The 17,341-nt window shown below is 39.8% G+C and overlaps 1 long non-coding RNA gene across 1 annotated transcript in view; it reads left to right on the top strand.

The window, feature by feature from the left end:
* Positions 1–17,131, top strand: part of LOC137522532 (uncharacterized) — a 103,893-nt gene extending 86,762 nt beyond the window's left edge. Inside the window, exon 3 of the long non-coding RNA XR_011022320.1 lies at positions 16,863–17,131. This is a non-coding gene — a long non-coding RNA (uncharacterized lncRNA). The remainder of the gene's footprint in view (positions 1–16,862) is intronic.
* The last annotated feature ends 210 nt before the right edge of the window (positions 17,132–17,341 follow it).

Raw genomic sequence — 17,341 nt, 5'->3', positions numbered from 1 at the left:
GGTGTTTGAATATATATATAAATATATATATATATACAGTGGCTTGCAAAAGTTTTTGGCCCCCTTGAAGTTTTCCACATTTTGTCATATTACTGCCACAAACCTGAATCAATTTTATTGGAATTCCACGTGAAAGACCAATACAAAGTGGTGTACACGTGAGAAATGGAACGGAAATCATACATGATTCCAAACATTTTTACAAATCAATAACTGTAAAGTGGGGTGTGCATAATTATTCAGCCCCCTGAGTCAATACTTTGTAGAACCACCTTTTGCTGCAATTACAGCTGCCAGTCTTTTAGGGTATGTCTCTACCAGCTTTGCACATCCAGAGACTGAAAACCTTGCACATTCTTCTTCGCAAAACAGCTCCAGCTCAATCAAATTAGATGGACAGCGTTTGTGAACAGCAGTTTTTAGATCTTGCCACAGATTCTCGATTGGATTTAGATCTGGACTTTGACTGGGCCATTCTAACATATGGATATGTTTTGATTTAAACCATTCCATTGTTGCCCTGGCTTTATGTTTAGGGTCATTGTCCTGCTGGAAAGTGAACCTTCGCCCAGTCTCAAGTCTTTAGCAGACTCCAAGAGGTTTTCTTCCAAGATTGCCCTGTACTTGGCTCCATCCATCTTCCCATCAACTCTGACCAGCTTCCCTGCCCCTGCTGAAGAGAAGCACACCCAGAGCATGATGCTGCCACCATCATATTTGACAGTGGGGATGGTGTGTTTAGAGTGATTTGCAGTGTTAGTTTTCCACCACACATAGCGTTTTGCATTTTGGCCAAAAAGTTCCATTTTGGTCTCATCTGACCAGAGCACCTTCTTCCGCATGTTTACTGTGTCCCCCACATGGCTTGTGGCAAACTGCAAACCGGACTTCTTATGCTTTTGTGTTAACAATGGCTTTCTTCTTGCCACGCTTCCATAAAGGCCAACTTTGTGCAGTGCACGACTAATAGTTGTCCTATGGACAGATTCCCCCACCTGAGCTGTAGATCTCTGCAGCTCGTCCAGAGTCACCATGGGCCTCTTGACTGCATTTCTGATCAGTGCTCTCCTTGTTTGGCCTGTGAGTTTAGGTGGATGGCCTTGTCTTGGTAGGTTTACAGTCGTGCCATACTCCTTCCATTTCTGAATGATCGCTTGAACAGTGCTCCGTGGGATGTTCAAGGCTTTGGAAATCTTTTTGTAGCCTAAGCCTGCTTTAAATTTCTCAATAACTTTATCCCTGACCTGTCTGGTGTGTACTTTGGACTTCATGGTGTTGTTGCTCCCAATATTCTCTTAGACAACCTCTGAGGCCGGCCCGTCACAGAGCAGCTGTATTTGTACTGACATTAGATTACACACAGGTGCACTCTATTTAGTCATTAGCACTCATCAGGCAATGTCTAGGGGCAACTAACTGCACTCAGACCAAAGGGGGCTGAATAATTACGCACACCCCACTTTGCAGTTATTTATTTTTAAAAAAATGTTTGGAGTCATGTATGATTTTCGTTCCACTTCTCACATATACACCACTTTGTATTGGTTTTTCATGTGGAATTCCAATAAAATTAATTCATGTTTGTGGCAGTAATGTGACAAAATGTGGAAAATGTCAAGGGGGCCGAATACTTTTGCATGCCACTGTATATATATATATGTGTGTACCTGTATATTCAATTTGGGAAGGATCAATACACAGATGCCAGCCATCCTCCCTATTCGCTGCACACCATTTTGGCAGTTGGGTTGAGCAACTGCCATTCAGCAAGTGCGGTTGAAAAAGAAGAAAGCCCTAAAAAACCCCAAAAGGCGATGGACCAGTCAGATTTGTAATTTGTACCACCTACTGTATGTAGCAGCTACATTGGAAAAAAATAATTTTTTTTGCACATCTTATAAGTATATATTTAATATCTAACAATTTTCACAAAGTGGTCTTCTAAGCAACAGGGAGGCAGTGTGGCAGCTCTGGAAGGCCTCATAATTTGTCTGGCTCTCCACAACTTTTCTTTTCACCTCTCCTCTTTATAATAGGATGGCTCTGTGGCACAGGTAGAAGCACAAAACCTCTCAGGCCACACCTACTCATTAGCAGTATTTGCTATGTCAATTTTTCATGATGGGATGTGGCTAACCAATAAAATCTGTGTTTTGCACCAGATATGGTTTTTAGTAAGATGGTACTCTGGGCAAAAATGAATGTGGGGCTACTTACATTTTCATATTGTACTGACAGTAAACTTGTGACCTTTATTGTCCCTGACTTCTGGGGTCCCTAAGGAGCTTGGGGTCCTGGGCAATTGCTCAGTTTGACACTATGAAGCAACCAGCCCTGTTTTTGGCATAGGTCTATTTTTCAACATTTTTTCACGCTAATCTATTGTAAGTTCTGCTGCCTCTGTTGACAATGTGCATTTTATTTTTACACTTGAGGTCCATTTTTTTTAAACTTAAATCTGCGTACAGCTTAAAAATACCTCTATACTCACATTGAGCACTGCAAACTAATTCTTGCTTTAGCATGCAGAAATAACAATTCTAGTGGTGAGAAAACTGACACTGACATATGACCTCCAGCTGCACTGCTTAATATCCATATGACTGGGTATGTGGACATCATAACATTTCTATCCCTGTGATTTTCTATTTACATATACAACAGACTAAAGCACTGTAAGCCTTGCTGAACATCATATAAGGGCACATTCTGATTCTGCACAATAATCTTTTACATACAAGTTTATCTTCAAATAGTCTCCACTCATAGGGCCTGATTCACAAAGAGGTGCTAACAGTTAGCACTCTGGTGAAAAGCCCTTTATCACGCCTAAACTCAGTTTAGGCATGATAAGTTTAGGTGTGATAAGTTTAGGTATGATAAGTTTAGGCATGATAAGTTTAGGTTTGATAAGTTTAGGCGTGATAAGTTTAAAGAGAAACTCCAACCTAGAATTGAACTTTATCCCAATCAGTAGCTGATACCCCCTTTTACATGAGAAATATAATGATTTTCACAAACAGACCATCAGGGGGCGCTGTATGACTGATTTTGTGCTGAAACCCCTCCCACAAGAAGCTCTGGGTACCGCGGTACTCTGGGCAAACTGCCACAATGTAACAATGTTCACAGTCAGGAATTAGCTGTTTACAGCTGTCTCTAACAGCCAAAACAGCTAGGAGCAGCTACATAACCTGCCCACAGTAAAAATGTCACCATGTAATAAATGTCAGAATGTAAATCTGGGAGAGGAAAGATTTTACAATGAGCAAACACTGACTAAATCTTTTATCCATAATTATGGTAAAAAATGAAGCACTTTTTTTTACTACATTATTTTCACTGGAGTTCCTCTTTAAGCACCAACTGGGTTAGCACCGCAGTGCACAACTGATCAAAAGTTTTGCGCTAGCAAAGTCTGGTGCACTTCGCTTAGAGTTTAATGGCGCTGTTTTGCGTGCGGGACTTTGCGCGCGATCTAAACTTATCTAAACTTATCATGCCTAAACTTATCACCCCTAAACTTATCACGCCTAAACTTATCACGCCTAAACCGGCTTTTCACCAGCATGGTGCAATGGTTATCACGCCTAATGGGCTTGATTCACAAAGCGGTGCTAACCTACTTAGCACGTCTAAAGTCTTTAGATGTGCTAACCAGGGTGCTAAGTAGGTTAGCACCAGATTTCTCAATCAGATCGCGCACAAAGTTTTGTGCGCAAAGTTTTGCGCGTGCAAAGTCCTATAGGCTTTAATGGGCACTTCGCGCGGTGCGCCCTGCGCTCTGTGCAGTGCGCGCTTAAAGTTTTATGCGCATAAAGTTTTACACGCGAAAAGCTCGTTTAGACATGCTAAGGGTGTTTTCACAGGCGTGCTAACAGTTAGCACCGCTTTGTGAATCAAGCCCAAAGTCTTTAACTGGGTTAGCACCGCTTTGTGAATGGAGCCCATATTGTCTTGCAGATAGGGTACAGGGGATAGTAGCTGTAGTTTACCTCCATATGTAACCCATGTGATTGGGAGATGAAAATGAATCAGAAGAGCGTTTTTCAATTCAAACGATTGCGATTAGTGCCAGTACTTTCATCATTATCTTCATTCTGTAGTAAACTTTGGTGCACAAAGTTGAACCTAAAGGAATTGCGCTGCTATTTTAAAAGGATGGGTTTTTAAGAAATCAATGATGCTGCTCTACCCCCATGCGCTCAGAGGGTTAGTCCTGGGTTTGTTTCCAACCAATAATTTCTGTCCAATAATTAGGCACCCTACTACCAGGAAGGTGGTATGAGGCCCACAGCCTGATAATATGCTACTATTTGGGGCCCATTATTGACCTGGGAAAGTGGCATGTTTGCCCACAAAACACATTATTATTGAATAATAAAATCTCAGGAGCCAATTTGTGGATTGTTCATCCTTGCAGGTAAGTCTATCACTTTTTCTCCTTTTAAATGTTTTTTTTTTTTTTTTTTTTACATATATTTCTGGCACCAAAACTACCTTACCAAAAGCCCTCAGGGGAAATGTGTTTATTATCTCCCTTTGCTTAGTGTGTAGTCACCTCTCAGGTGGCCTGCCTTTGTGAGTAACCATTGTCTTTTTCTCTTGTCTGGTGTTTAGAGATGACTACAATGCAAGTGGTTCACTGCTTCATGTGTGAGTGTTTTCAGTGATCTCAGTACTACAGGGACACTTTTAAATAAAATAGGGGTCAAGGCAAAAATAAAAAAAGTATTTTTACATTATAACTGTACTGATAATCCATGACTGGGGGGGCACTAACCTTGGTAACATAGTTACATTGTTAGAATAATTATAATAGAGAATAATAAACATAGGTAAACATTAGGTACCTTCCTGTCCTGCACCCTCACATATCACAGTTGATCAAGGGAAAGGCAAAACAAAACAAAACAGTATGGGTCTCTGTGGGTGTTGACTCCGGAATTGGTGATGTATTGCAATTGAATACAACATGCTGTACATACGTTTTTCACCATCCTGCTATTAAAGTGGCAGTTTAAACCAGCTGGTGCCCATGTGTAGATGTGGTTTGTGGTACAGCATTAAACAATGGTAAACAAAATATTGGTGTAATGATAAAGGGTGGGGAGAGGGACATTTAAGGAGGTGGGGTGTATGTCCAAGTGAAGGGGTTGGAACTATAAAGATGACTGGTAAGAAATAGTGAACAAATGGGTATTTAATGCCTGCTTGAATTAGTTGAAAGTGGGTCTGAGTCTGAAATGGATGGGGGGGGGGGGAGAAAAGAGAGAGAGTTGCATAGAGTAAGGGCTGCTATGGAGGAAAATTAATATGTCATTGGTATAACAACCTTTTTTTCAGTAAAAATATTCACTGTACACATTAATTTTGTATTAAGGACTATTAGCATACAAACTGAACTATGTGATATAGGAATACCCACTGCTGCCATACATTTTATACCTGACTGTCTGTCTGTTAGGCTAGCATGTTCCAGTCAGAGAAAATATTCTAACAAATGATCTGTTCGGACCTTAGTATATAAGAGTGGAAAGCAAAATATACATTTTCATAAGGCACACAACTAATAAATGAATTTCAACATGTAGACATCATGTATGCATTATGCATTGCTTTACAGAACAGATATACCATTTTCACTTTTATCCAAATGAACCTAACGTATAGTATAACTAGGTAAGGAGGCAACTAAAACATAAACAATAATTAAAAACAACAGAAATTGAGCGCAAGTGGATGGCTTACCTCCAAAGAACCACAATAGCCATAGTAAGGTCGAACGTGGAGTGAGATCACTACAACGTATTTCGCAGACTAACACTCCCACTTCATCAGATACTGTATATAGAGAGTCTAATGGTCAGAAAAAACAGACTAAACACCTCCAATTAAGTATAGTATGTTTGACACAACCCGTCACAAATTTGAGGGTCAGTTTGGTCAGATGACACATAACCTACCAATACATTTTACTTATCAAGTTGAAAAGAAGTAGTGGAGAAAATACAGTCAAGTGTGCCTGTTAAAACTCAAACCTAAGCTTTTTTATCTGCAAGGGATAACCACTTAACTGCATTCATTAAATTATCCTGCAGTCTTCGCAATTGCATGGAATTTTTTTTTACGGGGGTAAAACTGAAGTAGGAAAATGAATGGTATCTACAATTTTTGTGTTATTGTTAGTCTAAGGGTGATTTAAACTACACCTGTCAACAAAATAAAAAAAAATGAATAAGAGTGGCTGCCTACCACTATAGATGTGCTTCCTGTATTAATAGTATCAGCTGGTGCCTAGATATGTGTAGATGTGAAACTTGTCTGTCACATCATTTCTGAAATGATCAACCAATCAACCTTTCTTTGCTGAGGAAATGGCCCTCCACAATGTTTCCAGTGGTTGCTCGGTTGATCATGTGACCCTCTTTAGAGCTCCAACTGTCAGTGATTTTTTTTCACACAGTAGAGTCTGCTGTCAGGTTTGCTTTAACAGACATACAGACACAAGATTTGTTATTGGTTGTTGACAAACAATATATTTTCTAAGAGATCTTCCCTCTAGGTTTATGGAGATTCAAGCTAATATTTTATATCTTGTGAAACATTATAGTTTATGTGCGCATGTAATAAGGAGGACAACAGATAAATGATTGAAGATTTTCCAACACAAATTTAAGGATGACTTAATGGCGATGTGAAGGAAAATTTCAGCTTTGTCAATACAGCGCCCATAGACTTCACAGTAGTCACTCAGACTTGATAAATTGCTGGTATAATATGATGGGTGTCTTGTGACTATGTGCCTCATTAAACTTATCCCTGAATACTAAAGAAGCAAGCATGGCAACATTTGCTAACATAGCCTAATCCTATTATCAATAATATATGATAAGATTATGCAAATCCGTGAGGGCCGAACAGTCTCATTCAGCAATGCGCAGGATGCCAAATGTCAAATATGCACACAAGGTCAGTGTGCACCGTGCTGTTTATATTTGAGCCATGAAGGTAAATACATGTGTAATGAATTTAGGAATTCCATTGCTGATAGGTTGAAAAGGATTTTTTACTGTATTATTCTGCAGGTGTCTCTTCCTAATTTTCATTTGCATAGGACATGTTATTGAATAAGCAGGATAAGTGCTACAGCAGATGCAATATTGTTGTCCTACTAACTGCAGTAAATATAAGTTTACAGTGCTGCAAATTTGAAGAGCTATAAGACTTAAAGAGGAGAGGAACTGTAGTGAAAAAGGGGACAAAAATAAATCAATACACTGCAAAGTGAGAAGTTTAAATATAGATGAAGGAATGATTAAGAAATGATAGATATTCGCCATGTGATTTATTCATATTGTTTGTTCTACAATCAGCCTTCACATAATCATCTTTACTACTGGCAGACATCAAAACTAGACAGCACCAACTGCCATTATTTATAATCACACCTGCTAACAAGGGGACAGGCTAAAAGGTTGTTTTTTTATATAGATATACATATGCATAGAAGGACATAATGGCTGCTTGGCCGTTGGAAACAGCCGTTATTTCCCACAAGTCAACAAGGCTCTCTTAGTGTGATGTCAGGACCTAGGTCCTGGCATCACACTGTGGGAGGGGTTTCACCACAACATCAGTTATACAGATGTCCCTGATGATCTATTCCAGAAAAGGTAAAGATTTCACATGGGAAAGGGGGTATCAACTACTGATTGAGATGAAGTTCAATCCTTGGTCATAGTTCCTCTTTAAGGTCCATACCCACTGCAAGATTTAAACTGTTAAAATGACAAATGAATGATCGATTTGACTAACATCATATAACTATCTTTTAAAGAAAAACTGGAAAAACTATGGTTACAGATGGCCGATGTATGACGATGCTAGTGCATTTTGAAAGATTATCATGACGGATCACATTGGATAAGATTGTTCACCCATGTATACAGATCTTTAAATGATCTTTATGCTTAAAGTAACACTATCAATTAACATGTTTTGTTTTGTTTTTTTTTAACTTGGGATTGAGAGAGTTCCTGAAGTGCTGGTAAATACTGATGTATACATTTCGTTCACTTATCTCTTTTTACTGAATTAAATTCCTTTCACTCTTAACTGACGGCAGTCTGCTCTAATCTGAGAGCAGTCTGCTCTAATCTGATGGCAGAGTGAACCATCACGGGAGGGGGAATTCCCTCACAGTGCACCTGTTAACCCTGTGTGTGAGAGAGAAATGTGTATGAGAAAAATCTCTCAGCAGCTGCTGTGTCTTTGACTGAACTGTCTGCAGAAAGCAGAGAAAATGTAACTTATGTGCAACATAAACATTTGTATGCAAAACCTGACACCTGACAGGCATTTCATATAACTCTGCTTCAATATTACACTGTTCTTAGCATGTCAGAGTGCAGAGATTTACCTTTGTAAATGAGACATTCCAAACATAGCTAAAATCTGCTCACAATGAATTAAAGCTTTTGCCTCTGATATTTAACATGAAAAGTTGGAAAATGTTTAGACAGCTAATTAGACATTATTTGTACATTGTCATTTTAGAACACTTAGTTTGATAGTGTTCCTTTAAAGGGAAGGTCCAAGCAAAATAAAAAAATGAGTTTCACTTACCTGGGGCTTCTACCAGCCCCATGCAGCCATCCTGTGCCCTTGTAGTCACTCACTGCTTCTCCAGTCCCCCGCTGGCAGCTTGGCGACCTCGGAGGTCGGCGGGCCGCATTGCGTACATTTTTACGCATTCCCGCTAGTGCAGGAACATTAACATATACATTTTTACACGTTAGAGGTGCAACGTGTAAATTTTTACGCCTTGCATAAATTACAAAATACAGTATGTGTTCTATTTCTATTTAATTTATTTAAAAACAAAAAAAGTTAGTGTACCCAAGTTTGGTGATTAGCCAATATAGCTATTTCTTTTCACCATAATTTTGCACAGAGGATGGGCACAAAGATATATGGGCATTCCTTAACACTTTTACACTAACTGCATTTAAGTCAGTGGGCATGAGAAAGGTCATGAGAATTTGTAAAAAAAATGTAATTCTTTCAAAAATCCATTATTTTTTCATAATATTTTCAATTACAGAAAGAAATCCATGATCACCAGAAAATAGCAGGTGATGCTGCTTTTTACCCATATGTTCTGTCAAAATACTGTAACTGTCATAATCATACCTAAATAGCCTCAACCTCTTGGATACTAATAACCACTTACCCTTTCATGCAAGTTATGTTCTGGGGGCAATGAGTGTGTGAGCCCTCTTTATGAGCCACCTGATACAACTGGGCTTTCAGGACTTGGAACACCCTGAGAGGAGAATGAATTAGTAAAATAGGTACTGTTATAATCCCTTACTTATTCTCACACAGGTCAAATGTAAAACCCCCATGATGCTAGCTCCATGATGACTGCTACCACCCCATTAATGTCAGTGTGAATGGTGTCTATATTAGAATTAACAAGGAGGTCTGACCTCCCCCAGCCCATTCTCTGATCTAAGATACATTTTATAATGCTGTCCACACTGCATAAGGAACAAATTGTTTGCCAGTGGTACACTTTTCTTTCACTGAACCTCTTTACAGTGGCCTCCAACTGTTTTTTTAAAAAAAAAAGAGAACTGAGAAAAAAACAGCTGACACTATAAAATGAGAGCAGTTACATTAACTTACCATTGTTAATGATTCGCAAGGCCTCTCTAGGTCCTGGTGCTTCATACACCAATTTAAAAACTTCATTACCTGCATCCACCCAGCACATGGCCAGTCACCCTTGTGCCTAATGATTATACAAAGAACTAGGATTTTGGTGCTGATTTCAGCCTGGTACGCACTTTCAATTATGAGTGGGCAATCGCTGACCACTTTTACATTGGCCAATTTAAATTGGATGTGTGTATGCACCCTTACTGAATAAACCCAAAGTCCAACATTGTTCTGCCCTTCCTTGATCTCTCTTTAACCCATCCCCCAATAAGGTTTAAAACTACATACACATATAAGATTTTTATGTCACTCTCAACAAGTCTATAATTTCTCCATGAGAGGCCAATGTAAAGCTGCCATTAATCATTTGGTAATACCAAACAAATTAATTTATGGATGCTTATGTTAATTAGTGTACATGATTATGAGCTAGATATAGCTGTTAATTGTTTCTGAATTAGGAGTCAAAGAGAAGTCAGCAAAATCATGAAAAAAATTAGGTAAAATAGGTGTTTAAGTTAGAAGGTTTTTTGCATTTAACCCATTCTCCTATATATTGGACACCAGTTAAATGGTCTGTCGATAAAATTATCCATGGAACACTTTATAAGCGTCCTGTTTTTCCTACTGTGGATGTCCGTGACTGGCTATCTCGGTCAGCAAAATAGTAAAGAAAAGGGGGTTGACAGTTGTCAAGGGACCTATTTCAAGTGACGTCTTAGCCAAGGGACAGTTGTCAAGGGATCTTTTTCAAGTGATAACATAGCTCAAGGCAACAGAAATCTGCAGCAGGATGGTAAAGGACCATTAATCTATTAAAGTGTATCTTTACTGTTGCCAAGAGTTAGCCTTTATATATAAGTTTGTGTGCCTGCCACTTGGAAAAAAAATCCCTGTGCAATAGCTGATTAGAAAAAAAACACAACAAAAAATAACATGGAGGCATCACAACCTATCAAATTAAAGCTGTCACACTTCTAGAGCGGTTTGAAAAAAGCCCCCAATAATGGTGCATTGGTTGTTCTAGGCAACAGCGCCATTGTTTGTTATCACAGTAATAGATTAGACCCACTAAGCATAGCGATCATTCTATACATCTATCTCGCCGTGACGATTTACATAGAACTACAAAGCTGCCATCCATCATTCCCTACTAAAGCAGACCAAATGAAGTCAACATTGCACACAATCAGCTGTAATTTTTTTGTTTCCGCAAGGTACATTTTCATGTTTTGCTTGTTTACTAGAACCCAGCCTCACATTTCAGGATACATTACATAAAAACGGACAGATTATTTCATTTTGACTTGTAACGGTTACAGTGAGGAGGCCGCTGCCTGCGCTCAGGTTTCCATGCAAGCCACCGAATGTATTTTTCAAAGGCTCTCCTGTAATTGTCTTCATTATTTTTATATTTGTCAGGCTAGATAAAGATACACATCATGTTTATGGTGTGTCAGTTATCTCAGCGATGATTGATTTGCACAGTGTCAGTGGTATAAGGCAATTGTGGGATATTATTGATGAGAAACATATCTGAGCTTGACATCAAATTAGTGGCCTTCATGTAACAAATATAGGAAGAAATGTCTCAGATACTTAAACTAGTGGGCGGCTGGAGGTTTTTCTTCACTCATCAATGAAACGCAGCGTTAAGAGAGGAGGGAGGGAAAGGGAGAAAAAAAAGGCTAAGTCAAAACTTCAGTATTTCTTATTATTATCTATACCTAAAGGGGACAGAAAAAGCCTCCTGTACTTCCTCTCATCAATACAGTAGAGCTTTTTGTCAGTAATTTGCAATAAGTGTCTGCTGCAGTTCTATGGGGACCAAGAAATCATTATTGGCTGCAGACCTGCACTGTTCCTAATTGGAAGCGTTGGGCCTTATCAACTGAGGATTTTCTAGGACCTTTGACAGATACCAATACTAAAATCATTGTTCACTTGTCAATTTAAAGACCATTAAAGCAGCTTATTTTTGTTTTAATTGGAAGCTTCTCCCCTCGACAGCCCTCCAAAAAAACACAGGGCGGGTAAGGTATATTAACATCGAGGTAGAAAGCTATGTAGGTCAGTTCATCGGGTTAGGATGGCGTTCAGATAAAAATAAAACAAGAAAACAAGCACGTTTTGGTTTTAAAAGATTCCCTTAATTTCCCTGGGATTTCTACATCGAGCATCAAGCAAGGTGGTATGAGCCTGCAAATCTCCCAATTAAGCAAAACTGCATTCATTTAAGATGTTTGCAAAAAGTGTATTGGGGCCAAAATCAATCAGACACCATAGCCTGGCCGCATGAAAACATATGCATAACGTATTCCTGGACAGTGCTCAGTAAGCAACCCTAAGCAGATCTCATTAATAAAAATGTATATGTTACGTGAGTTTGCCATATCGCTGATACTGTCAGATGCAACCATAGTAAAATGTGTAAATGTTTTGGAGCCATAATCTGCTTAGAGCGGCTTTTTCCCTCAGTAGCAGAGGTTTGGGGGAGGAATGACGTTTGGGTATATGCAGAAGAAGACTTGTTTTGACACTTCATAGAATAAATAATGGAATCAGGGCTGATAGCAAAATGATTGAATAATTGGATGCACTATTGGTTACAGTTTTCTGAGAAGAAGGGTAACTAATAAATTTAAGTTTTATTGTAATACAGAACGTAATAGTTCTGACATTACTTTTGCATCATATTGTTAATATAAATATAAGGATTTGTTAATTGAAAATGAGAAAGAGATCTACACTTTACTGTAAACACTCCATCTTGCTAAACTTCTGAGATAAGATCTCAGCCACACAGACAGTGCATTATCATCAGTGAGTCAGCCCTGACTAGTAGCCTTGCATTGGGAGAGTGAACCAAGATGGTGTAATCAGAGTCTAGCATTATAAAATGAGAAGTAGGGCTTGCATATGTGATGTACAAATATGACTGCGCTGATTACATATGCATTTTTAAAATTAGATAAACCAGTATGATTATTTAGACCACATTTGATTACTTTTATGTTTTATGGCCTACTGTGTCTAAATATAAGCTCTAGGAAAAAATAAACTTTAGCAGATCCTGCTGCCATTTTTTTGGATGTAGGGCAATGATTGTGTGATTCTGCATTTTAATAGTATTCCTAATTTATAAGGCTTCGAAAGGCAAGGATGGTAATGTTTAGGAAGGGTTAGTGATTTAGGCACTAGACCGGTGTAGGCTTAGGTTATTTTTAGGTTTAGAGTTAATAGTTATGGTTAGCAAACATTTTAGGCCTTGATCGTGACATCACACTGTGGGAGGGGTTTCATCCCAATATCAGCCATACAAACCCACTCTGATGATCTATTCGAGAAAAGGTAAAGATTTCTCATGGGAAAGGGGGTATCAGCTACTGATTGGAATAAAGTTAAATACTGGGTTAAAGTTCCTCTTTAAGTTACTTTTAACTATAAATTCCGGACAGAACAGGAACTAGGTGGTGTTTCAAGGGAGCACACAAAAATTAGGTTTAAGTGAAAGGTGAATTTAAGTGTTAGATATTTTAAGTGTAATTTAAGTGTAATTTAAAAAAAAACCTCCGGGGGATACTTACCTCGAGAGGGGGAAGCCTCAGGGTCCCAATGAGGCTTCCCCATCCTCAATAGCCTGGGGGATCCTGCGCTGGCTCCCTTGAAACCTCCTCGACAAGCCGGCTTGACAAGCAGGCACATTTACCTCATGCAATCCAGCGCAGGCACAGTAGCGGCTCTTCATTCGGGTAAGGTGGAAATAGCCGAACCCGATCGTGTCCGCTCTACTGCGCAGTAGAGTGGATCAATCGTGCTCAACTATTTTCGCCTTAGCCCGAACGAGGAGCCACTAGTGCGCCTGCGCGGGATCGCGGTAGGTAAATATTTACTTTGCCGCAGTTCGTGGGTACCGGTACTCGAATGGAGGGATGGAAGAGTACGGGGAAGCCTCATTAGGATCCAGAAGCTTCCCCCTCCCGAGGTAAGTATTACCCTGAGGGTTTTTTTTTTAATTACAGATTCTCTGTAAGCTATTCTTAAGACAGAAGGTTCTTAATGGTAGTTTTGGAGGTAGCAATAAGATAGGCATTACGGCTAAGGTTAGGCAGAGAAAAGACAGGAAGTCAGGATACCTGCTTTACCCTAACAGATTCAATCTCCTGCACCCAGTTTAATACAGTGCTGAGATACCAGCAACAGATTTAAATGTATACTGTGAGAAATTATGTTTTATTTTTTGTTGCTGTGAAAGGCTAAGAACTACTTTGGGATTTTTTTCTGCTCATCAGGTGTCCTCATCAGGAATACAAAAATGTGCTTTCTTAAAACAGAAAGAATTTGCCATAATTCAGGTTGGAGTGAACTTGAGATGTCTCCCAGTGCATCACTGCTGAATATATGCAAATTAACCATTGTTGCCCTTAGAAGCTAAACACACCTCCAGAACCGCTGGAATGCAATGGTGTGTCAGTTTACTAATTTGTACAGAGCCATAATAATCCAACATGCATACAGACTGTTTCAGATTGGTTGATCCTCATCAGTGCATGGCATGGATTAATTTGGCTCTATGAAGTAGGGCTTGAAACACTTATGGCCTAAGCTGCATCCAGAGAGTTTGAGAGGAATGCTAAATGTGATAAATGCAACAGTGTGGGGAATTTGATGTTTTACTGTCCAGCAGGGCTTAAAAAGGGATGAAAGTGGAGGGGCGTCCAAATATGAATAGGTGGGGTTCAAACCCAACGGCAAGGGACTTTTTTTGTGAATCTTGTGGATGGGTGGTATGATCCACTACCAGCTGAGGAATATGCACAAAGGAAGGCTGATGTTTTGCAGATTGTGTTTAACCACTTGCCGACCGCGCACTCATACCGCGCGTCGGCAAAGTGGCAGCTGCAGGACCAGCGACGCAGTTCTGCGTCGCCGGCTGCAAGCTAATTAATCAGGAAGCAGCCGCTCGCGCGAGCAGCTGCTTCCTGTCAATTCACGGCCGAGGGCTCCGTGAATAGCCTGCGGGCCGCCGATCGCGGCTCGCAGGCTAAATGTAAACACAAGCGGAAATAATCCGCTTTGTTTACATCCGTACAACGCTGCTGACAGTAGCAGCTTTGTACCAGATCAGCGATCCCCGGCCAATCAGCGGCCAGGGATCGCTGTCACATGACAGGCAGGAGCCTGTTAGAGGCTGCACAGGACAAATCCATTCCTGTGCAGCCTCTGATCTCCGGGGAAGGGAGGGAGGAGAGGGGGGGGAATTTCGCCGCAGAGGGGGGCATTGAGGTGCCCCCCCCGCAACACCCAGGCAGGCAGGAGCGATCAGACCCCCCCAGCACATCATCCCCCTAGTGGGGAAAAAAGGGAGGCGATCTGGTCACTCTGCCTGCACCCTGATCTGTGCTGGGGGCTGTAGAGCCCACCCAGTACAGATCAGCTAAAACAGCGCTGGTCCTTAAGGGGGGGTAAAGGGTGGGTCCTCAAGTGGTTAAGGTGGACTTCAAGGAAACTGCGAAGTTTAAAACTATGCCAGGTTGGTTATATCAGAGATTGAGAGAGTATTTCATGAAGGATTCTCAGTGGTATGCTAATGTTGAGACAATGCGTATGGTCTGTTTTCATATGTTTAACCTATTTTGGTTCTGTCCAGGAACCATGCGCGCTCCCGCGGCTCCTGTGGCCGATCACACGCATGCACGTGCGCTCCCGGCCCGCGGTTGGTTAGCCAGGCAATCAGTGTATCGGGCTATGGTGCCCGATCACTGATTCCTCTCCCCCGCTGAAAAAGCGACAGCTTCTCTCTGAAGCTTCGCTTTTTCTGGCTGTAACGTACCCCATACGTTGCTCTAAGCGTGTGTTACGCTTAGAGTGATGTCATGTAAATAAACTCATGGCCGCCATCTTGTGGCCAAAAAGTAAAACTACAACTAAAAGTAAAAAAAATTAAATTCAAACACACATTTACATTATAAATCACATGTTTACATCCCACCCTCCCAAAACTACCCAAATAAAATGTTTAATATACAAAAAACAAAAACATTACAAAAAAAAACCATGTAAATATTTACATAAGGGTCTAAACTTTTTAAATATCAATGTAAAGATGAAATACTTCTATATTTTTTTTATTTTAAACTTGTAAATAGTGATAGATGCAAAATGGAAAAATGCACCTTTATTTCCAAATAAAATATTGTCGCCATACATTGTGATAGGGACATAATTTTAACGGTGTAATAACCGGGACATATGGGCAAATACAATACATGAGTTTTAATTATGGAGGCATGTATTATTTTAAAACTATAATGGCTGAAAACTGAGAAATAATGAATTTTTTCTGTTTTTTTCTTATTCTTCCTGTTAAAATACATTTACAGTAAAGTGGCTCTTAGCAAAATGTACCCCCCAAAGAAAGCCTAATTGGTGGCGGAAAAAACAAGATATAGATCAATTCATTGTGATAAGTAGTGATAAAGTTATAGGCTAATGAATGGGAGGTGAACATTTCTCAAGTGAAAAAGACGGAACGCGAATGGGTTAATTCATTTTGTTTCTAAAACTCTGTGTTTTTATTATTAAGTAAAATACCTATGATGCTAACATTCTGGTAAAACATCAGGTTTATTCATGATGTAAAATTACTGGATAAGTTCAGCTCACCTTGCCTTAGGGTTTAGGCTATGCTGAGGTTTAAAAAAAAATCCGAAACAGTCTGTATGCATATTGGATTATTATGGCTCTGTACAAATTAACAAGCTGACTCATCATTGCATTCCAGCGGCTCTGAAGGTGTGTTTAGCTTCTAAGGGCAACAATGGTTAATTTGCATATATTCAGCAGTGATGCATTGGGAGACATCTCAAGCTCACTCCAACCTGAATTATTGCAAATTCTTTCTGTTTTAAGAAAGCAAACTTTTGTTTTCCAAAGCATTTTTAGTAAGGGGGCTTTTAGGACCATTGTAGCCCCTTACACACTCCAATGAGTTCTGGGTCACCATGAGCTTGCTGGTTAGTCTGTACCTCATCAGGAATAGTCTACTTCACTTCTTGTCACTTATTCACAATACAGGAATAAATTAGCAAAAATGGGAAATGTTTGCTAACAGTAATGAGTTTCTTTTCTCCTAGGTTCCTCCCTCTGTGATCTGAGTGATTCTGCCAAGGAAAGAGTTGATTCTGAAAATGAAGTTTGATCCCGCCCACTTCTTCCCACAAACCTGTGTTCATAGCCCAATGCTTTCCCCTGTAACCACACATCCAGCCTCTGATTGGTACAGAGGGCCAGGCAGAAATACTTGTAATAAAGAGATGCAAAGTGTAGTCATGCACACCTTATGGTATGAGACAAAATGTAGGTTGGGTGCTCAAACAATATGGTGTACAACAACACCGTCTAGAGAACATCAATGAAAAATCTGCTGTTTCTCCAGGTTATAAATCATAAAGTTTATTGAGATGCAAACTTAAATCCAACATTTTGGAATATCCAAGTGTCCCTTTGTCAAGGAAATAGCATAAGGAAATGACCGGCACTATCCAGTTGTATTATGCTCTTTTATTTAATAGTCATGTATCGGCAATACATGACTATTAAATAAAAGAGCATA

Source organism: Hyperolius riggenbachi, chromosome 6, assembly GCF_040937935.1.
Source record: "Hyperolius riggenbachi isolate aHypRig1 chromosome 6, aHypRig1.pri, whole genome shotgun sequence".
Taxonomy (NCBI): Eukaryota; Metazoa; Chordata; class Amphibia; order Anura; family Hyperoliidae; genus Hyperolius; species Hyperolius riggenbachi.
The sequence above is the reverse complement of the archived record's forward strand: the minus strand, read 5'-3'. Positions and strand labels throughout refer to the sequence as shown.